General features: G+C 30.2%; 2 non-coding genes across 2 annotated transcripts; both read right to left on the reverse strand.

The window, feature by feature from the left end:
* Positions 1 to 1837: 1837 nt before the first annotated feature.
* TRNAP-AGG (transfer RNA proline (anticodon AGG)) lies at positions 1838 to 1909 on the reverse strand. The gene has a single exon. It is a non-coding gene; the product is annotated as a tRNA-Pro (tRNA).
* A 6465-nt stretch (positions 1910 to 8374) lies between these two features.
* On the reverse strand, positions 8375 to 8446 carry TRNAP-AGG (transfer RNA proline (anticodon AGG)). Its single transcript has one exon. It is a non-coding gene; the product is annotated as a tRNA-Pro (tRNA).
* Positions 8447 to 25544: the final 17098 nt, after the last annotated feature.

Below are 25544 nucleotides of genomic sequence, written 5' to 3' on the forward strand. Positions count from 1 at the left end.
TACCACAAGTGCTAGTTTGTTACCTTAACTCTCTCTTTAATGTTATAATTCCTAATCATATCTCTCTCTCTCTCTCTCTCTCTCTCTCTCTGGGTTACAGATCCTTTCTCGTCTTGTACTTTCACTAATCAAGTACAGCATCCTCGTGGACCTCAGTTGGCTTTTTATTGTCCAACATTTCATGTCATACAACAATGCAATTTTTCACATTACTATAAGAGAACTTATTAGCCAATTTTGACTGCAAAAGGAAGAGTTTGTCATGTTGGGAAATAGGTTTGGCTACTAATACATTATTCATGTATCACAACATTTATCACAAGGCATTCATATGCAGCCCCTAAAGCCTAATACTATCTACCACAAGTGCTAGTTTGTTACCTTAACTCTCTCTTTAATGTTATAATTCCTAATCATATCTCTCTCTCTCTCTCTCTCTCTCTCTCTCTCTCTCTCTCTCTCTCTCTGGGTTACAGATCCTTTCTCGTCTTGTACTTTCACTAATCAAGTACAGCATCCTCGTGGACCTCAGTTGGCTTTTTATTGTCCAACATTTCATGTCATACAACAATGCAATTTTTCACATTACTATAAAAGAACTTATTAGCCAATTTTGACTGCAAAAGGAAGAGTTTGTCATGTTGGGAAATAGGTTTGGCTACTAATACATTATTCATGTATCACAACATTTATCACAAGGCATTCATATGCAGCCCCTAAAGCCTAATACTATCTACCACAAGTGCTAGTTTGTTACCTTAACTCTCTCTTTAATGTTATAATTCCTAATCATATCTCTCTCTCTCTCTCTCTCTCTCTCTCTCTCTCTCTCTCTGGGTTACAGATCCTTTCTCGTCTTGTACTTTCACTAATCAAGTACAGCATCCTCGTGGACCTCAGTTGGCTTTTTATTGTCCAACATTTCATGTCATACAACAATGCAATTTTTCACATTACTATAAAAGAACTTATTAGCCAATTTTGACTGCAAAAGGAAGAGTTTGTCATGTTGGGAAATAGGTTTGGCTACTAATACATTATTCATGTATCACAACATTTATCACAAGGCATTCATATGCAGCCCCTAAAGCCTAATAGTTATTAATTAATACACCAGAAAACAAGTCAAGTTTGTCAGTTTCCATATATTAAACAAATATAAAAATAAATATATGGCTTATTCGAATTGAATTAAACATTTAACAATAGTAAACTTCTACAACCTCAAAATAAAAATAAAGGGGCAATCCAAGAATCAAACTCGGGACCGCTCGAACCCAAAGCGAGAATTATACCACTAGACCATATTCCCTAATATGCGAAGTTTTAGTTTGTAAATAACAAAGTTCGGACAATTGTTTTAGGGGGAAAAGTTGAGGTACATACCTCTTATTTTCACCACTTGTCATCAGTAAACAAGTGGAAGACGAGATTTATATCGAATATTCATATCCAATATAATCTCAGGTATAAATGTTAATCACATCATTATATATATTATAAATGTTAATCAATCTCAGGTATGATTAAGATCCAACAGGTTATATTACACAATCATTATATATATTATAAACAATATTGACCATTGATTTGAGATCGTACAGTCAAAGTCTATGACTGCACTTGCAACAGAAATCTATGTGCAAAAATGAGACCATTCGGTGTAGCAACATATTCCTTAGAAGCTAACATGTTTTTTCTTTGTAAGGCACCAAAAAGAATTAGCAAAGTGATGTGACACAAATGCTAGATGCTAAGAATATAAAAACTGATGCTTAGTGATATTCAGATAACCATGTCAGCTTCAACAATAACTGAAAAATCAGATCTTAAAAATGGGGCATTCCGAGAATTGAACTCAGGACCTCTCGCACCCTAAGCAAGAATCATACCACTAGACCAAATGCCCAAATATGTTAAGATTTCTTAGTGAATGTCTAAATTAGTTAGTTCATACAATTCTTATAGGCAAAAACTGAATATAGCCCCCTTATTTACCACATGTCATCATTATATTGGCAACATTCACATTTTATTAACATTTTACTATGTGAAGGTCGTATTGCCAATTTTACATTTCCATTACTATACACAAGTTCACTGATCAAATTTTAAAAAATGGGTCAATGCATCTAAAATTGGCTCAATATTATACAACAAACATCAAGTTAGGTACATGAATCAAAAGTCATCATAATGTTATTATAACAATCAAGTTAGGTACATGAATCAAAAGTCGTCATAATGATAATGTTAATAAATGTTATTATAGCCAAAATATGGAACTATGCATTTCTTAATGATTTATGAAATAGTTTTTTATGAAATTTCTCTACATCTAGCAATTGTGCCACCATCCATATGGTTTAATTCTCCTCACTGTAGGATATTTAGATTTTCCCATAGTAGAGCATCTCATGTTTTTGGAGGTCTTGTGAAGATTAATTACAGTTGAACCATGATAAAACAAATAGAGGTTATATTTAACCATGATTCAAAGGCAGTAAAAAATTTATGAGACCCTATTTAACCAAGGTTTAATCGTGACAAATTTTGTCCCATGTACAGTAGTCCTCCTTACATGCCTTCAAAGACGGTCATGCCCGCAAGTGTTCAAACCACCTAAGTTGATATTTAACCATACTATCTACCACAATTGCTAGTTTGTTACCTTAACTCTCTCTTTAATGTTATAATTCCTAATCATATCTCTCTCTCTCTCTCTCTGGGTTAGGGATCCTTTCTCGTCTTGTACTTTCACTAATCAAGTACAGCATCCTCGTGGACCTCAGTTGGCTTTTTATTGTCCAACATTTCATGTCATACAACAATGCAATTTTTCACATTACTATAAAAGAACTTATTATCCAATTTTGACTGCAAAAGGAAGAGTTTGTCATGTTGGGAAATAGGTTTGGCTACTAATACATTATTCATGTATCACAACATTTATCACAAGGCATTCATATGCAGCCCCTAAAGCCTAATAGTTATTAATTAATACACCAGAAAACAAGTCAAGTTTGTCAGTTTTCATATATTAAACAAATATAAAAATAAATATATGGTTTATTCGAATTGAATTAAACATTTAACAATAGTAAACTTCTACAACCTCAAAATAAAAATAAAGGGGCAATCCGAGAATCAAACTCGGGACCTCTCGAACCCAAAGCGAGAATTATACCACTAGACCAAATTCCCTAATATGCAAAGTTTTAGTTTGTAAATAACGAAGTAGGGACAATTGTTTTAGGGGGAAAAGTTGAGGTACATGCCTTTTATTTTCACCACTTGTCATCAGTAAACAAGTGGAAGACGAGATTTATATCGAATATTCATATCCAATATAATCTCATTATGTAATTTGATCAAGACTGAAGCAAAACAACATTGAAATCAAAATGTTAATGTTATCAACATCTAATACCATAGTTCTTTCGTGTCATGTGAAAATAAATACAATATGCAAATCAAATTATACATCAAAAACCTCTTTGATGAAGCAATGCAAACCCAACAATGCTGAGATTGATGATGCATTTGGATTTCTGTCTCTGCTCCCAATTTCTCATACAGTGCTAATGTCTAGGCCTTAACCATTGTGGTTATCGTATTTATTAGGATTTTTCGTGTTATTGTTATATATAGTGAAGTAAGCTTCTATCAAAGCCAATAAGTTTCCTTTTTGAACCATTCCCTTTAATTTTGATAAAGGAAGAAAACTCATATGTTAACTGCAATATAACCTCAAAGTTTATAATGCCATCAGATCTTTTCTTTTCTTACAATAAAAATTTGAATCCATCAAAGACAGTGGAAACTTACAAACACCTCGTAGTGACTATGTGGGATATCTCAACAGTTGGAAGCCCTACAACCAGGGATATCTCAACCTGTGGGTCTCGAGTTATGTACCCATATTTACCTGAGTGAGTCATGTGTCACTTCGGATATATGCAGGGCATACCTAGAGACTATGTCGTTGATGCTAGAACCAATGTCCTCTACATGGGTGTTGATGAGAATTGGGATAAATGGCATAGCTATGTGCGAGTTTGAGGAAGAGACTCCTCAAATGGCCACTCTACGAGCCATCATAGCACATGCATGGCATGCATTATAGTACCAGCGGCAAAGGAGGAACATGGGCGTCAAATATACGGATTAGTGGAATTTTATTTTGTATATTTTGATATTTTTGTATTATGGTTTATATTTTGGATGATTATGACATATTGGCATTTTATATTTGACATTTTGGCATTCATATATACGCATTAGTCCTTCTATTTTGTTCTTATTATTAAGTGACAAATGTATATGGTTTATCGTGGGTTTGATTTATAAATGACTTATAATGTAAGTTTATTAAAAAAATCAATTTTCTTCTAACTTAGTGTCAATGAGTGTAAAATACTATCATGAGTTTAATCTGGAGTTTAGAATCCAAAACTATGATTTAAAAAAACACACAAAAATACACATGCAAGATTAATTCGGAGATTGAAATTCTGACCAATTTTTGACAAAATTTGGGTGCCTCAATCATGAAATGATTTTATTGTAGAATGAACGTATCTGAATTTTAAAATCTAGAGTATAAGAAGAAAATTTTGGAGTTTCCATATAATGTGTTATCACTACATGGGGTGTAGTAAATAACACCCAACATTAATATCCAAATTCAACCCACCTTCAAGATCTAAGTGACTATAGGCCCAAATTGGTTGCCTTTACAAAATTATTTCAAAGCTACTAGTTGCAAGATTAAGGTTGGTGCTAGGAAAAGTCATTTTAAAATTCAAAATTGCCTTCATCTAAGAAAAAAAATTCTTAGCGGATAATTGATTTAGCCAAAAGAAGAAAAGATCAATGCCTCATCTTCAATATTTTTGAGAAGGCATATGATTGTGTTGAATGAGTACATCTGAAATGTATGCTTCAAAGAATAAGCTTTGGATGGAAATGGATTAGGTGGATAAGATTTTGTATTTTTAATAGTTGTAAGTCAATATTACTGAATGGGATCCCAATAGAGGAATTTCATATGGGCCGTGGATTATGCCAAGGAGAGTCATTATCACCCTTTATATTTTTAATAATAGCTCAAGGATTTACCAATTTATGTCATGAAGCAATCCTAAATGGAGATTATGAGGGATATCAATTAACGCATAACTTCAAATTCAACATCCTATAGTTTATAGACAACACTATATTATTTAGGAAAGACTCAACTGATAACTTAAGGAGTATCAAAGCTATATGAAATCAACATTTAAGATAACTATATTAAGGATCTTTGAGATGTGTATCATTTATAAATTCTTATAACCATACCAATATACTATTTATCATTGTACAAATCTATAAAAAAAATGTTATTCTGAAGAAGTTTTTATGGATTGGATGCACGGACCAAGAAAAGATTTGTTGGGTAAGCTGAGAAAATGCATGTAAAAGAAAGAAAGATGGCGGTATAGAGGTTCAAAGATTTAGAGGTATTCAATGATGCCCTACTTAGCAAATGGAAATGACGATGTCTCTATGATAAAGATGACATGTGGTACGATCTACTTTCATTCAGCAACGACCCCTTAACCCTAAATATCGCAAATAATGATGAATTTGAAGTAGGAAAGAAAGACTCTCTATCGTGGTGTGTAATACTCTAACATTTATAAATTGATTATTATTAAAAACCCGCATTTAAATAGTCTATATATTTTAGAAGTTTTTATTTTTTTAAGGGTGTTAAATTTAATGGTCATTATATTAGGTGATAATGACTTTTAATGGGTCATTATATTGGGTGATAATTATCTTTTAATTCTATTAATGACTTTATAATTATTAATGGTATAATCAAGCTTATAAATAGTCTTTGGTCTCTAAGTTTTCTCTCATTCCAGGATTCACAATGTACCCTTTATATATGATAAGGTCAAAATATGCAAAATGCTTAGACACTTACTGACTTATTTGACAAGTAATCAATAAAAAAATCATCAATTTATCAAGAAAACATAATAAAACACCTGTATGAATTTTTTAAAAGTGTGTTTACTAAATACATGTAAAAAGGACCAAACACCAAAAGCATATAAAATGCACCATTCAAACACCAATCCTCGCTTAGACAATAATAAGATCTCGCTAAGCCATAAAAGGACAACAAAATAATGCTTAAAAGTCAATAACCTCATCCAAGAACCAAAGTTCACTAGAAAGCGCATGGAGCTAGCTTGGTGGTTTAGATAGGTTTAGGGCTAAGTTACTTCATGGCGAAAAAAGGGTTTGCTCACTAAGCGAGCTTGAGGCAAGCTAAGCGAGGTTAAGGCGGTCAAGACCACTTGCAGGATGAACTGACATTTCTTAATGGTGAAGATTGTAGATGTAATAAATAAACTTTGAACTTAACTTAGCGAGAATGGTAGGACATAACCCTATAAATAGAGGTTCAAAAACTTCATTTGAAGATAATTTGGTGTAATTATGTAGAATTCCTTGTTCGGAGTGAAAAAGTCCATTATATACCAAAAATACAACATGAAAGAAAAAGAGGGGAAAACTGAAGGCAGAAACGTTGTTCAAGAAATCTGAAACAGATGTTTTTCAACATCTTTCTTCCAGGGATCAATTGTAAGGCTATGATGAGTAAGTGTAGATAATTTCTATTTTCGGGTTAGATTTAGTCGTCCTAATACTCATGTCTTGATCTTGGTCGTGGTGTTCAATGTAATTCTTCCTTATATCTAATATGGATGAATTATTTGTTTTTAATGCTTGTTTTGGATTATCTACCTAAAACATATTTTTCATGGTATGAGTTGATATGCGAAAGGTACTTGTCACTACTAGATTTAATCTTTTCATCTATTGGATATTCTAAAGTTTAGACCTAGATTTAAGTTCAATATGAGTATGAATTTGTTGAAACTTAATGTTGTTGTATTGGTTAATAGACTGAGAGATCGTCTATTAGGTAATATGATTGATCTTGCGTCGTTGACTCAGACATGAGTTGCAATGATAGCAAAGGAAGGTAATATTAATAGTTGATTAGAGTTACTTAATATTGATCAAGGATATTATATAAGAATAAGTCAATGAAATCTAACCCAATATATTTTCTCAACTATTGAACACCAAAGTTCATTTTATTTTCTATTCTTTTATTTTACTTTTTGTATTCACAAATAATCAAACATCTGATAAATCATTATTAAAACCATAGAAAATATTAATTAGTCTCTATGTAGATAATAAAATTGAGCTTGTTATCTACATTACAACAAAAATGTCATCGTTGTCGGGGGACTGGTGTTGGTTTTTAAAGACATTGTGATATATTTTATCATTTTGACTATCCTATTTACATATATTTACGTATGTGCATATTTTGTTTATAGTCACTAACCTACTAAGAGTTGGTTAGTATTTTAAAATTTGTTTATGCGAGGTAAGGTTCATGAAGAACAACTTTGGTTTGATCCTAAAATAGAACGAATCGCACACAGAAACAATAGAAAGACCATAAAAGCAAAATTGCTAGCAAAGAAAAAAGAACTAGAAGAGTCTATTGTTTCAAAGCAAGAAACCATGGAAAACCTTGAAAACAACAACAATGGTGGTAGAATCTTGTGCTGCAATAGTAAAAAACAACCAACTTGCATAGTTGAATCGTAAACGAATGCTCGCTAAGTTGAGATAAACACAAATTTATTGTAAATTATTTATGCTAACCCTTTTTCCGGATTAGATTCTGAATATCCATATACACATCTCACAAAATTTTACAAGTTGTTCGATACACTCGGAACTCTAAAAGCTGAAGAAGAGGCAGTATTCATGAGGTTATTTTCACATTTATTGATCGACGACACATATGAATAATACCTTTATCAACCAACACAAGTGATGACCAAATCTGCTTGTAGCAACCCGCTACTAAGTAGCAGATGTTGGTCCTGCCATATGGTCTTAGAATAAATAAAGTCTAGGATTTCCTACGATACAAAAATCACATCATTATAAATGTTAATCAATCTCAGGTATGATTAAGATCCAACAGGTTATATTACACAATCATTATATATATTATAAACAAGATTGATCATTGATTTGAGATCGTACAGTCAAAGTCTATGACTGCAGTTGCAACAGAAGTCTATGTGCAAAAATGAGACCATTTGGTGTAGCAACATATTCCTTAGAAGCTAACATGTTTTTTCTTTGTAAGGCACCAAAAAGAGTTAGCAAAGTGACGTGACACAAATGCTAGATGCTAAGAATATAAAAACTGATGCTTAATGATATTCAGATAACCATGTCAGCTTCAACAATGAATGAAAAATCAGATCTTAAAAATGGAGCATTCCGAGAATTGAACTCGGGACCTCTCGCAACCTAAGCGAGAATCATACCACTAGACCAAATGCCCAAATATGCTAAGATTTCTTAGTGAATGTCTAAATTAGTTAGTTCATACAATTATTATAGGCAAAAACTGAATATAGCCCTCTTATTTACCACATGTCATCATTATATTGGCAACATTCACATTTTATTAACATTTTACTATGTGAAGGTCGTATTGCCAATTTTACATTTCCATTACTATACACAAGTTCACTGATCAAATTTTAAAAAATGGGTCAATCCATCTAAAATTGGCTCAATATTATACAACAAACATCAAGTTAGGTACATGAATCAAAAGTCATCATAATGTTATTATAACAATCAAGTTAGGTACATGAATCAAAAGTCGTCATAATGATAATGTTAATAAATGTTATTATAGCCAAAATATGGAACTCTGCATTTCTTAATGATTTATGAAATAGTTTTTTATGAAATTTCTCTACATCTAGCAATTGTGCCACCATCCCTATGGTTTAATTCTCCTCACTGTAGGATATTTAGATTTTCCCATAGTAGAGCATCTCATGTTTTTGGAGGTCTTGTGAAGATTAATTACAGTTGAACCATGATAAAACAAATAGAGGTTATATTTAACCATGATTCAAAGGCAGTAAAAAATTTATGAGACCCTATTTAACCAAGGTTTAATCGTGACAAATTTTATCTCATGTACAGTAGTCCGCCTTACATGTCTTCAAAGACGGTCATGCCCGCAAGTGTTCAAACCACCTAAGTTGATATTTAACCATACTATCTACCACAAGTGCTAGTTTGTTACCTTAACTCTCTCTTTAATGTTATAATTCCTAATCATATCTCTCTCTCTCTCTCTCTCTGGGTTACGGATCCTTTCTCGTCTTGTACTTTCACTAATCAAGTACAGCATCCTCGTGGACCTCAGTTGGCTTTTTATTGTCCAACATTTCATGTCATACAACAATGCAATTTTTCACATTACTATAAAAGAACTTATTAGCCAATTTTGACTGCAAAAGGAAGAGTTTTTCATGTTGGGAAATAGGTTTGGCTACTAATACATTATTCATGTATCACAACATTTATCACAAGGCATTCATATGCAGCCCCTAAAGCCTAATAGTTATTAATTAATACACCAGAAAACAAGTCAAGTTTGTCAGTTTCCATATATTAAACAAATATAAAAATTAATATATGGCTTATTCGAATTGAATTAAACATTTAACAATAGTAAACTTCTACAACCTCAAAATAAAAATAAAGGGGCAATCCAAGAATCAAACTCGGGACCTCTCAAACCCAAAGCAAGAATTATACCACTAGACCATATTCCCTAATATACGAAGTTTTAGTTTGTAAATAACAAAGTTGGGACAATTGTTTTAGGGGGAAAGTTGAGGTACATACCTCTTATTTTCACCACTTGTCATCAGTAAACAAGTGGAAGACGAGATTTATATCGAATATTCATATCCAATATAATCTCAGGTATAACTGTTAATCACATCATTATATATATTATAAATGTTAATCAATCTCAGGTATGATTAAGATCCAACAGGTTATATTACACAATCAATATATATTATAAACAAGATTGACCATTGATTTGAAATTGTACAGTCAAAGTCTATGACTGCAGTTGCAACAGAAATCTATGTGCAAAAATGAGACCATTTGGTGTAGTAATATATTCTCTAGAAGCTAACATGTTTTTTCTTTGTAAGGCACCAAAAAGAGTTAGCAAAGTTATGTGACACAAATGCTAGATGCTAAGAATATAAAAACTGATGCTTAGTGATATTCAGATAACCATGTCAGCTTCAACAATAAATGAAAAATAAGATCTTAAAAATGGGGAATTCCAAGAGTTGAACTCGGGACCTCTCACACCCTAAGCGAGAATCACACCACTAGACCAAATGCCCAATTATGATAAATTTTGTTAGTGAATTTCTAAATTAGTTAGTTCAGACAATTATTATGGGCAAAAACTGAATTTAGCCCTCTTATTTACCACGTGTCATCATTATATTGACGACATTCTCATTTTATTAACATTTTACTATGTGAGGGTTGTATTGCCAATTTTACATTTCCATTACTATACACAAGTTCACTGGTCAAATTTTAAAAAATGGGTCAATTCATCTAAAATTGGCTCAATATCATACAACAAACATCAAGTTAGGTACATGAATCAAAAGTCATCATAATGTTATTGTAACAATCAAGTTAGGTACATGAATCAAAAGTCGTCATAATGATAATGTTAATAAATGTTATTATAGCCAAAATATGGAACTCTGCATTTCTTAATAATTTATGAAATAGTTTTTTATGAAATTTCTCTACATCTAGCAATTGTGCCACCATCCATATGGTTTAATTCTCCTCACTGTAGGATATTTAGATTTTCCCATCGTAGAGCATCTCATGTTTTTGGAGGTCTTGTGAAGATTAATTACAGTTGAACCATGATAAAACAAATAGAGGCTATATTTAACCATGATTCAAAGGCAGTAAACATTTTATGAGACCCTATTTAACCAAGGTTTAATCGTGACAAATTTTGTCCCATGTACAGTAGTCCGCCTTACATGCCTTCAAAGACGGTCATGCCCGCAAGTGTTCAAACCACCTAAGTTGATATTTAACCATACTATCTACCACAAGTGCTAGTTTGTTACCTTAACTCTCTCTTTAATGTTATAATTCCTAATCATATCTCTCTCTCTCTCTCTCTCTCCCTCTCTCTGGGTTAGGGATCCTTTCTCGTCTTGTACTTTCACTAATCAAGTACAGCATCCTCGTGGACCTCAGTTGGCTTTTTATTGTCCAACATTTCATGTCATACAACAATGCAATTTTTCACATTACTATAAAAGAACTTATTAGCCAATTTTGACTGCAAAAGGAAGAGTTTGTCATGTTGGGAAATAGGTTTGGCTACTAATACCTTATTAATGTATCACAACATTTATCACAAGGCATTCATATGCAGCCCCTAAAGCCTAATAGTTATTAACTAATACACCAGAAAACAAGTCAAGTTTGTCAGTTTCCATATATTAAACAAATATAAAAATAAATATATGGCTTATTCGAATTGAATTAAACATTTAACAATAGTAAACTTCTACAACCTCAAAATAAAAATAAAGGGGCAATCCGAGAATCAAACTCAGGACCTCTCACACCCAAAGCGAAAATCATACCACTAGACCAAATACCCTAATATGAAAAGTTTTAGTTTGTAAATAACATAGTTAGGACAATTGTTTTTGGGGGGAAATGTTGAAGTACATACCTCTTATTTTCACCACTTGTCATCCGTAAACAAGTGGAAGACGGAATTTATATCTAATATTCATATCCAATATAATCTCAGGTATAAATCTTAACCACATCATTATATATATTATAAATGTTAATCAATCTCAGATATGATTAAGATCCAACAGGTTATATTACACAATCATTATATATATTATAAACAAGATTAACCATTGATTTGAGATCGTACAGTCAAAGTCTATGAGTGCAGTTGCAACAGAAATCTATGTGCAAAAATGAGACCATTTGGTGTAGCAACATATTCTCTAGAAGCTAACATGTTTTTTCTTTGTAAGGCACCAAAAAGAGTTAGCAAAGTTATGTGACACAAATGCTAAATGCTAAGAATATAAAAACTGATGCTTAGTGATATTCAGATAACCATGTCATCTTCAACAATAAATGAAAAATAATATCTTAAAAATGGAGAATTCCGAGAATTGAACTCGGGCCCTCTTGCATCCTAAGCAAGAATCCTACCACTAGACCAAATGCCTAGATATGATAAAGTTTGTTAGTGAATTTCTAAATTAGTTAGTTCTGACAATTATTATAGGCAAAAACTGAATTTAGCCCTCTTATTTACCACGTGTCATCATTATATTGACAACATTTACATTTTATTAACATTTTACTATGTGAGGGTTGTATTGCCAATTTTACATTTCCATTACTATACACAAGTTCACTGGTCAAATTTTAGAAAATGGGTCAATTCATCTAAAATTGGCTCAATATCATACAACAAACATCAAGTTAGGTACATGAATCAAAAGTCATCATAATGTTATTGTAACAATCAAGTTAGGTACATGAATCAAAAGTCGTCATAATGATAATGTTAATAAATGTTATTATAGCCAAAATATGGAACTATGCATTTCTTAATAATTTATGAAATAGTTTTTTTATGAAATTTCTCTGCAACTAGAAATTGTGCCACCTTCCATATGGTTTAATTCTCCTTACTATAAGATATTTAAATTTCCCCATAGTAGAGCATCTCAAGTTTTTGGAGGTCTTGTGAAGATTAATTGCAGTTGAATCATGATAAAACAAATAGAGGTCATATTTAACCATGATTCAAAGGAAACAAACATTTTATGAGACCCTATTTAACCAAGGTTTAATCGTGACAAATTATGTCCCCTGTATAGTAGTCCGCCTTACATGCCTTCAAATACGGTCATGCCCGCAAGTGTTCAAACCACCTAAGTTGATATTTAACCATATTATCTACCACATGTGCTAGTTTGTTACCTTAACTCTCTCTTTAATGTTATAATTTCTAATCATCTCTCTCTCTCTCTCTCTCTCTCTCTCTATTTTTGGGTTAGGGATCCTTTATCGTCTTGTACTTTCTCTAATCAAGTGCAGCATCCTCGTGGACCTCAATTGACTTTTTATTGTCCAACATTTCATGTCATATCGTCTTGTACTTTCACTAATCAAGTGCAGCATCCTCGTGGACCTCAATTGACTTTTTATTGTCCAACATTTCATGTCATAAAACAATGCGATTTTTCACATTACTAAAAAAGAACTTATTAGTCAATTGTGACTGCAAAAGGAAGAGTTTGTCATGTTGGGAAATAGGTTTGGCTACTAATACATTATTCATGTGTCACAGCATTTATCACAAGGCGTTCATATGCAGTCCCCGGAGCCTAATAGTTATTATTTAATACACCAGAAAACAAGTCAAGTTTGTCAGTCTCCATATATTAAACAAATATAAAAATAAATATGTGGCTTATTCAAATTGAACTAAACATTTAACAATAGTAAACTCCTACAACCTCAAAACAATAATATAAAAAAAAAGGCATTCCAAGAATCAAACTCGGGACCTCTCACATCCAAAGTTAGAATCATACCACTAGACCAAATGCCCTAATATGAAAATTGAAAAGTTTTAGTTTGTAAATAACTAAGTTGGGGCAATTATTTTAGGGGGAAAAGTTGAAGTACATACCTCTTATTTTTGCCACTTTTCATTAGTAAACAAGTGGAAGACGAGATTTATATCTAATATTCATATCCAATATAATCTCATTATGCATTTTGATCAAGACTGAAGCAAAAAAACTTTGAAATCAAAATGTTAATGCTATCAACATCTAATACCACAGTTCTTTCGTGTCAGGTGAAAATAAATACAATATGCAAATCAAATTATACATCCAAACCCTCTTTAATGAAGCAATGCAAGCCCAACAATGCTGAGATTGATGATGCATTTGGATTTTTGTCTCTGCTCCCAATTTCTCATTAATGGTAATGTCTAGACCTTAACTATTGTGGTTATCATATTTATTTAGATTTTTCTTGTTATTGTTATATATAGTGAAGTAGGCTTCAATCAAAGCCAATAAGTTTCCTTTTTGAACCATTCCCTTTAATTTTGATAAAGGAAGAAAACTCATATGTTAACTGCAATATAACCTCAAAGTTTATAATGCCATCAAATCTCTTCTTTTCTTACAGGAAAAGGCTGAATCTATCAAAGACAGTGGAAACTTACAAACACCTCGTAGTGACTATGTGAGATATCTCAACAGTTGGAAACCCTACAACCAGGGACTTATCCTTAGTGGCCTGAAGGAAGAAAAAAACTACAATATTGGAATATACACAAACATCTAGAAGAAACATATCAGCAAACAGCTAATGGGCATTCAGGGTAAAGCCATATATTCGATAAAAGCCAAATTCTTTTATTAAAACATGTTACTAGATTTCAGTGGGTTTTCAAGGGAGAGAAAAAATGTAAAAGTAGAATTGCATATTGATGTTAAGACAGACTTGGAAATTTATGAGAATAAAAGATGTATATGATTGTGAAGTGCAAATGTGAAGTTAAGAAACAAGATGAAGAAGCTGAATGTTCAAATTCAAAATTCTGTTTTGCATGTGTTTGTAAATGGTCAAATTATGCATCAGTATACCATGAACCACATACTTCACCAATTGTATATATTCAATTTTAAAACTAATAGTATTAAGACAAAAATTAAAAATGAATAATCAAGTTGTGACATAAAAAAAGGGTCAATTTAAACTTCAATAATAATTTGCATGAGATATATATGAAATTTTAACGAAATTTCGAATTTGTAAATTTAACTTAATGTTTTTCGTATTATTTTATTCAAATGTTGTTTTTTAAGATGTTCTAAAGAGTCGTAACTACGACAAAAGCAACAACATTTGATTATTTAATTTTTTACATTTAAAAATGACACTTAAATAATTCATATTTTATGAGTTTAAACACATTATATTGTTATTTAAATATATTTGGATGTTATTAGAAAAATCACATTTAAATAAAAAATCACAAATAATCATTTAAAAAATGAAAAAAAAAAATGAAAAAACATATTTAAACAGTGATTTTGATCGATGACTGAGAAGTAGGGATTTCGATCAATGACAGAGAAACACTTATTTCGATTTATAAATGAGAAGCAGCAGTTTCAACAACAGAGAAGTAGCAATTTTAATCAGAAAAACAACGATTTCGATGGAGGAAAACGATTTCGATTAATAAAGGAAAAGTGATTTCAATGAAGAAAAAAGTGATTTCGATATGTGAAAGAAAAATGATTTCGAATGGAGAAAAAGTGTTTTGAAAAAAAAAATTTACGTGAGTTTTTATATTGATAAGAGTTTTTATTTTTATTTAAAAATAATTTTTTAAAAGAGAATACTATGTTTTACGTGATTTTTTAAAGGATAAGTTTTTTTAAAATATTTTTTTATTTATTTATGTAATTAGAATCAAATAATTGTCTTTTAAATTGAGATTAACTCTGAAAATAATTTGTAGTAAAATTTTGGTAACTAATCTTTTATTTTCTTGTAGTTACTAGTGTATGTCTCAATATTATTTTAAAAGAAAGAAAGATGGTGGTATGGAGTTCAAAGATTTAGAGGTGTTCAATGATGCCCTACTTAAAAATGGAAATAACAATGTCTCTATGATAAAGATGACATATGGTACGATCTACTTTCATTCTGGTACGATCCCTTATCCGAAAAATCACAAATAATAATAAATTTGAAGTAGGAAAGAAAGACTCTCTATCATGGTATGCAATACTATAACATTTATAATTTGGTTAGTAGAAAAAACCCGTATTTAAATGGTCTATATATTTTGGAGGTTTTTTTTTTTTTAAGGTCTTAAGTTTAATGGTCATTATATTAGGTGATAATGACTTATAATGGAACATTATATTGGGTGATAATTATTTTTTAATTATATTAATGGCTTTATAATTATTAATAGTATAATCAAGCCTATAAATATCTAAGTTTTCTCTCATCCCGGTATTCACAATGTACCATTTATATATGATAAGGCCAAAATATGCAAAATGCATAGACACTTACTAACTTATTTGACAAGTAATCAATAAAAAAAATCATCAATTTATTAAGAAAACATGTTAAAACATTTGTATGAATTTTTTAATAGTGTGTTTACTAAATACATGTAAAAAGCACCAAACATCAAAAGCAGAAAAAATGCACCATTCAAACACCAATGCTCTCTTAGACAATAATAGGATCTCGCTAAGCCATAAAAGAACAACAAAATAATGCTTAAAAGTCAATAACCTCACCTAAGAACCAAAGTTCACTAGCAAGTGCACGGAGCTAGCTTGGTGGTTTAGATAACTTTAGGGCTAAGTTACTTCATGGCAAAAAAAGGGTTTGCTCGCTAAGCGAGCTTGAGGCAAGATAAGCGAGGTTAAGGCGGTCAAGACCACTTGCAGGATGAACTGGCATTTCTTAATGGTGAAGATTGTAGATGTAATAAATAATTTTTGAATTTAACTTAGCGAGAATGATAGGACATGACCCTATAAATAGAGGTTCAAAAAGTTCATTTGAAGATAATTTGGTGTAATTATGTAGTATTCCTCGTTGGGAGTGAAAAAGTCCATTACATACCAAAAATACAACATGAAAGAAAAAGAGAGGAAGACCGAAGGCAGAAACGTTGTTCAAGGAATCTGAAACAAATGTTTTCCAACATCTTTCTTTCAGGGATCAATTGTAAGACTATGATGAGTAAACGTAGATAATTTCTATTTTCGGGTTAGATTTAGTCGTCCTAATACTCATGTCTTGATCTTGGTTGTGGTGTTCGATGTAATTCTTCCTTATATTTAATATGGATGAATTATTTGTTCTTGATGCTTGTTTTGGATTATCTACCTAAAACATATTTTTCATGGTATGAGTTGATATACGAAAGGTACTTGTCACTACTAGACCTAGATTTAGGTTCAATATGAGTATGAATTTATTGAAACTTAATGTTGTTGTATTGGTTAATAGACTGAGAGATCGTCTATTAGGTAATATGATTGATCTCGCGTCGTCGACTCAGACATGAGTTCATGAGTTGTGATGATTGCAAAGGAAGGACGGTAATATTAATAGTTGATTAGAGTTACTTACTATTGATCAAGGATATTATATAAGAATAAGTCAATGAAATCTAAATCCAACAAGTTTTCTCAACTATAGAACACCAAAGTTCATTTTATTTTCTATTCTTTTATTTTACTTTCTGTATTCACAAATAATCAAACATCTGATAAATCATTCTTAAAACCATAAAAAATATTAATTAGTCTCTATGTAGACAATAAAATTGAACTTGTTATCAACATTACAACAAAAATGACATCGTTGTCGGGGGGACTGGTGTTATTTTTTAAAGACATTGTGATATATTTTATCCTTTTGACTATTCTTTTTACATATATTTACGTATGCGCATATTTTGTTTATAGTCACTAACCTACTAACAGTTGGTCAGTCTGTTAAAATTTGTTTATGCGAAGTAAGGTTCATGAAGAACAACTTTTGTTCGATCCTGAAATAGAACGAATCGCACACAGAAACAATAGAAAGACCATAAAAGCAGAAGTGCTAGTGAAGAAACAAGAGCTAGAAGAGTCTATTGTTTCAAAGCAAGAAACCATGGCAAACCTTGAAAACAACAACAATGGTGGTAGAATCTCGTGCCGCAACAATAAAAAATGACCAACTTGCATAGTTAAATCCCAAACGAATGCTTGCTAAGTTGAGATAAAAACAAATTTATTGTAAATTATTTATGCTAACCCTTTTTTCTGATTAGATTCTGAAGATCCATATACACATCTCACAAAATTTTACAAGTTGTTCGATACACTCGGAACTCTAAAAGCTGAAGAAGAGGCGGTATTCTTGAGGTTATTTTCACATTTATTGATCGGAAACACATATGAATAATACCTTTATCAACCAACACAAGTGATGACCAAATCTACTTGTAGCAACCCGCTACTAAGCAGCAGATGTTGGTCCTGCCATTTGGTCTTATAATAAATAGAGTCTTGGATTTCCTACGATACAAAAATCACATCATTATAAATGGTAATCAATATCATGTATGATTAAGATCCAACATTTTATATTACACAATCATTATATATACTAGCGTTCACACGGGCACTCCCGTGCCCGTCTGTCCGCTTTTTTTTAATGCGCACAGCAGAGAATCATAAATGTTTGTTTTTCTTTTTATGAGGTTTGTATTGTATGTCGCATTAAAAATAATATTATTACACTTTGAAAATGGTAAACAAAGATATTCAAAATTATATCGAAGCATGCAAAATACTATTGATATTGTGTAATCAATGATGTTCTTTAAAAGGAATGTCGAACATGAAATCTTTATTCGAAATATTTTCTTTTTCGTGCAATTGTTTTCCGTAGTAAAGAAAAAATGTAAGACTCTCAAATTAGAATTTTTTTTAGAAAAAAAGATTATAAAATTAATAGTAAATAGTGTAATATAGTTTTTTTTACCTTATAAAGATTCGAATAAGTTCTTCGTACACCCCTTTATCAATGCACTCTTGAGATTTAAAAAACTATAAATACTTGACGAAAGAGATAAAATCAGGTGAGTATAACGGCAAACCCTGAAATGTCACACAACATCCCAAACGTATATATTCCCATAAAGCCCTAGCGTCCAAACGGGCACCCCGTGCCCATTTGTCCGCTTTTTTTAATATTCACACGTGTCAAAATATAAACGTGTATTTTTTATTTAATTTTGATTTTAATATATTGTTTTTGTAAAAAACTTTGTGATATGATTTATCTCCTCTCTCTCTCTCTCTCTCTCTCTCTCTCTCTCTCTCTCTCTCTCTCTCTCTCTCTCTCTCTCTCTCTCTCTCTCTCTTCCTTCACAATTTAAGAACATTAATAAAAAAATTATATAAAAGTATCAAATATATTAAATTTCATAGATATTTTTTTTGTGATTAAATTAAATAGACATACTATCATTTTATTTTTCTATTCTATTAATTAAATTTTGATTCACATTGATTGATCTTATAAGGATGCATTAATGGATACATTGCATATAGTAAAATATGCATTAGGCCTAACATTATTTTTGACTTTTCCATTTGATTTCATTGAAATGATTTTTACACTATAATTGAAAATATTGAAAAATAAATATATGAAAAATGCAACCAAAGTTGGGAAAAAAATCTAAATTAAGTTGAAATATTATAAAGAAAAAAGAAAAGATAGAAAGTGACAACCCTACAATTCTTTAGTCATTATCTAGAAAGTATTCTCTTATCAAAAGTTTACAAAACAACAACAATAACGTTGTTACTTCACTTTTGATTTTTCAAATGAGAAAATTATCCTTTTATATGGAGAAAGGAAAGTAATATAAAACCAAACTCCAAAATTTTATTGAAACCTCACTCTGTTGTAACTTGTATTGTGGTTCCTAAAATACACTTATATCACCATCAAACATAAAGCTACACCAAAATGCTTAAACTATAACTATATATATACTTTCACCAAACTCATTAAAAACTCTATATTTAGTATTTACCATCAGAAAAGAAAAACTAAACAAATAAAAGAGTTTGATTCAATAGCAGGTAAACGAAATATTCATATTTATAACATTATGTTCACAACTAAATGTTAATCTTTACTGTCAAGAATAAAAAAGTTAACATAGATTTGGAAAAAAAAAATGTAATATTTGTAATTGCAAGAGAAAATATTGTGTTTAAGTTGAATAGAGAGACAAACTTTGACATATTTCAATTCAAGTTAGATGCTGTTTAGAAAATGGGAAGTGAGAAACACTCCAAATTCATCTTTGGGTCCATATTGAACCTTTATGATTTTTGGAATGAGAGAATCTTTGTTATTAACAACATCTATATACCAAAGAAAAATTTGATTATGAATAACACAGTTCGTAAAAATGTAAAGAAATAATCTCCCATATGCAAGCTCCGGAATAGAAAAACCATTATCAAAACAGAGGTTAAAAATATTCTTATTATTAAAAGAAGAAATATAATCAAAATACAAATGAAATAAAAGAGACTACAGAATGACATTTTCTGAGTCAGTAGTATATGCACCATGCGTTTGCGTTGGTGTTCATCTCCACCATGGGACAGGCCTACAAAAACCTATATGTTTCTTGTCAAAGACTCGCCCTTCGATCGCATATCATACCTTTGCAACCGACTCTCTATCACCTCACAGATTTCCCCATTAATAAGTTTAATGAATATATTATGGAAGAGAATGGTGAAAAAAAGTTATAATTGAATATGGATAAGGAGGAACCTTCATATGAAAGCTCTTAAAGTTTACACTTTTCTTTGGTGGGATGAAGATAGAATAAATTTTAATTTCAAAGCATTGAGAGCCGCCGAGAGGATGATGAGTAGTTGAGAGAATGAAATCATGACTTCCAAAAGGATGATGAGCGGTTGAGCAAATAAAATTGTAACTGTCGAGAGAATGATGGTTGGTTGAGAGAATGAAACCAAGAAATTATGTAGCGGTTAATTGATCTCAAATGTACATGAAGGTTTGTTTTATGAGATTAATTACTATACACTGTCAGTGTAAAAAGTTTTACACCGTCGATTCATCACCATCATCCGTTTGTATTACTTTATAGATTTTTGAAATAAAAGTCAAACTTCTTTTAATATCTGACGGCTATGATTAGATGATGGTGTAAAATCTCTTTACACTGTCAGTGTATGTCAATTAAACTCTTGTTTTATTATGTGGTGATGAGTAGAAAAATAAAATATAAAAACAGTTTTCTCTGTAATGATAAATTTATAAAGACAAAGAGGAAGTTAAAAGGTAATTTTGTCATAAAGGATAATTTTGTCATAAAACAATTTTCTCTGTAATGATAAATTTATAAATCCAAAGAGGAAGTTAAAGGAAGTTAAAGGGTAATTTTTTCATTTAAGGATACATATCACATTCATTCGTTAATCATACACTAACACAACACACAAAACAAAATTCATCTTTCTTCCTTTATTTTTTTCTTAATTTTTTTTTTATTATTCATTTCCAAACCCTAATTTTAATTTCCCCATTTTTTATCCAATTTTCCATTATTGTTTTGGATCTAGGTGCTCCCTCACTTCCTCCTTATATAAGAGTTTCCATTTCACTTTAAATCCAAATAAATTTAAATTCATTTTTAACTTCACCCTGTGTTTCAACATTTGATCACAGTTCATTTTTTTCTCTCATTTCTTCAACCTCTCTCCTATTTATGACAAATCAATAATAATACATTTGTTACCATAAAATTGAAAAGACATAAAAGCAAATTTAAAAAGGATTATTGAGGCAGTTTTTCTACAAACTTTCTCTCTTGAGTAGTGTTCACTTCCACCAAAACTGCACATAATAAAAAGAATAAATAAATAAATTAAAAGTAACAAAAAGGATAAGACAAATTCAAAACTAAATTGAGCAAACACGTACACATTTCAACATCAAAACAATTAATTAAAATACCATGACATTAGAAGAATGAAAGTGATGATAAAGGTTGAAACCATATGGAAGACAAAAATAAAAAAGGTTGAAACCATAATATGAAAGACAAAAATAAAAAATGAAAAAAAATAGATAAGAGAAGAATTGACAGTTCCATATAACTTCAAGATACTTATTCCATGTCTCTCTCATCTACAATAACCTCTAGGCGATTATTGTACGTGGAAGTTACTTAAATTGATGCTTTGAATTGTAAAATATGAAGTAAGTGAAGGGTAATTATGTAAAAAACTTTGTGATATGGTCTATCTCCCTCTGCTCCCTCCGCTCCCTCCGTCCCCCCCCCCCCCTCTCTCTCTCTCTCTCTAATCGTGTGTTTCTGATTCCTTATTTTCCTCATTAGTCACTCACTCTCTCTCTCTCTCTCTCTCTCTCTCTCTAAAATATCAACTTTGTGATGATAATACACCCACTCACTCCCCACTTCTCCCTACTTCTACTACTGCAATGGTTCTTCAAAAAAAGAAATGAAAACCTACAACATGCTTAAAGTAAAATTGCAAATCAGATTTTAGGATTTCAAACAACCACATGTTCATAATTGTTTCCTTTCTCCATTCATGATATCAAACCAGATTTGCAACACATGAAAGAAAACAGAGATAATAAAGAAGAGAGACATATATATATATATATATATATATATATATATATATATATATATATATATATATATATATATATATATATATATATATATATATATATATATATATATATATATATATATATATATATATATATAATTATAGACAGTTGTTTATCATTACTTCCGTATGGAATTCTAAATTAATACGAATAAGAAAAGAAAATAATCATGGTTTCAATTACAATTTTGTTAAGCATAAATCATAGTTATAAAACTTTAATGTATTATCTATTATATAACACTGGGGTAACAATTTTGTAAGTAGAATGAATAAACAAACCAATTTAAAGTATAATTAGGAAAAGAAAATCATATCCAATATAAACTTATATTTTTGTGATAATGGAGAAAAGCAAAATAAACTTATCTTTATGTTTGTGCTTTTCAATTATTTTAAATTTTTTATGTGAAGATTAAAAAAAATCATTTTTTAAGAGCAAATATATATGATCATATCTTGCAACAATGAGGTGTTTATGTTATGAAAAAATCTATCATTACCGTTACTAAAAGATACTATTGTCAATTTAAAAAATATGGTGAGAGGTTATTAAAACATACTATATTGGAAGTAAAAAAATTGCATATTAGAAAGTTACAATTGAAAATCAAAAGTAAGATAGAAGTATAATAAAATGAAAAAAATTCAACAAAAAAAATAGTATATTGATTAAGAAAGAGATAAAATTTAAAAAAAAAAAATAGAAGAGGATTTTTAACTTATGTCATCATTCAACAACAGTTAATAGAAGTTATAGATATTATATTTATTTTTTTGTGAGAGATAGAAGTTAGTTTATCAATTGGTTACCAACAAAAGATATCAACCACTCAAGTTATTTATAAAAAAGATAAAGGATAATTTTGGAACAAAAATAGGTCACTCCAAAAACTTGTATCCCCTTTATATATAGTTATAGATTTAGAAATAGTTTTTTAAAAGAGAATACTATGTTGATTTTTTAAAGATGATTTTTTTAATTTTTTTTTTTTGTTATTTATGTAATTAGAATCAAATAGTTGTCTTTTAAATTGACATTAACTATGAAAATAATTTGTAGTAAAATTTTGGTAACTAATCTTTTATTATTTTTTTAGTTACTAGTGTATGTTTCCATATTATTTTAAAATAAATGAATACAATTTGTTGGAGTGAATATGAATTTTATTTTTGATATTATTAAAAATTAATTTTAATTTGTTATTAAATTTGATTGAAATATTTAAATATGATTTTTGTGTATATGAACTTTATTTAAATGTTCATTCCGAAAATATATCAAAATTATTAATACGTCAAGAAAAAAATATATATTTATAATATTTAATTTGTGAACATTTACAAATCACTACTAAAAAATTCGTTTGTAGTAACTAATTTAGTGCCGGCAAAATTCCAGTTATTCTAACCATCAAATTAGCCGTCGAAATTGATATCCGTGAGTAAATTTTTAAATGTCACTAATTCGATTACAAAATAAAATTAGCCACCGATTTAATTTTTGTTTTTTCTCTATTTTCTAATCTCTTTCTTCCCAATTTTTCCTTTTTCATAATATTTTGGTTCCCTCCCTTTTTTTCCAATAAAATATTTCTTTTTATCTTCAAATTTCTTTTATTTTATTTTTTACAAATAAAACATATATTCATATAAATAATATACAATTTTATTTGTATACATACATAGATATAATAATGAATTTTATTTTCATTATGCAATTTTTATATGCGCATAATGAAATTAAACTTTATTTTTATTGCAATATTTAAATTACTTACCAATTAGTGATTCTAAATATTTATTTGAATTTTTTTAAAAACAATATATTTTCTTTTATATATATATAATATATATATATATATATATATATATATATATATATATATATATATATATATATATAATATATTATATATATATATATATATATATATATATATATATATATATATATATATATATATATATATATATATATATATATATATATATATTGCCAATAGAAGTGAAGTGATATAGTGGTAAGGTGTCTGTTAAGTATGTAAGAGACCTAGGTTCAATTCATGTGGTTGTTTGATTTTGTCACTATAGGTTAGCTACTATCACTATTGATATAGTGATAGTCGCTAAATTTCGACCACTAAAACGAATTTTTTAGTAATGAATGCACAACCAACTCTAACAAGTAACTCAACTAACTCAATAAATTTGTATTACACTTTAACATTCTTTCTTAAATCTCTAGTGTAAGTACATTAATCATTTTCCTCATATTTTTAAATTTCTTGATTTTTGTTGGTTTTGTGAGAGCATGTGCAGATTGATCACCATTTTTGGATCTCTAAAAAAATGAAATTAGGTTTCTATGTTTTTTTAATGTCAAAAACTAGATTTACCTATATTTTTCTACATTGTTGGATACATGAACATTTCCCCTCCAATTGTGAGAGGCAGGTTATTGCTATCATTACTGGCTCCACACGGACTAAGAGATGGAAGTCTGGACATGCACACTCAAACGATGTTTTGGAGTATAGGAAGAGGATTAATGCTTTGACTATAGACGATGCCATCTGGATACTCTACGCAGATCATAAAGTGCATAAGAAGTTCAATGACACTTCACTTTTTCAGGTTATCTGCGATGAGAGACCTTCGTGGCTAGACACTTATTTGAGAGGTGTTTGCGCCAGTTTGGGTATGTCCAGGACATCACATGACCCGTCTTTACAATTCCATCTAAGGGCATTGATAGATGGTTACCAGTTATACTCGTACCATTAGAGATCATGTAGTGCGTGTTTAGTTCTATGCGCAGTGTGTAGATGGGTACTTGGAGTGGTACTTACTGCATCACACCCTCACATCATCCCATTTGTTAAGCATGGAGATAATGTTGAACCTTTTGATGTTGTGGGACCTTCTCATGAACATCTGCAGATGATACTAGTCATTATGGTTTGGTAAACCCATATGATGAGGTTTATATTTTAGCATCTGATGGCATGAAATTTCGATATCATGAGCTTAGTATGAGGAAAAAAGGTTCAGAAAGAACTTAGGAAAATGGTTCTAGATAATAGTATTTAGACATATGAGATCTTTTTCTAAGGGTATCGAAATGGTCATATTGAGCTAAAGGCTGAAGACTTAGAATATTTTCTCAAAGTATGGTCTTAGGAGTTTGTCTATGTTCTC

The sequence above is a fragment of the Lathyrus oleraceus genome, chromosome 4, assembly GCF_024323335.1.
Source record: "Lathyrus oleraceus cultivar Zhongwan6 chromosome 4, CAAS_Psat_ZW6_1.0, whole genome shotgun sequence".
Lineage (NCBI taxonomy): Eukaryota > Viridiplantae > Streptophyta > Magnoliopsida > Fabales > Fabaceae > Lathyrus > Lathyrus oleraceus.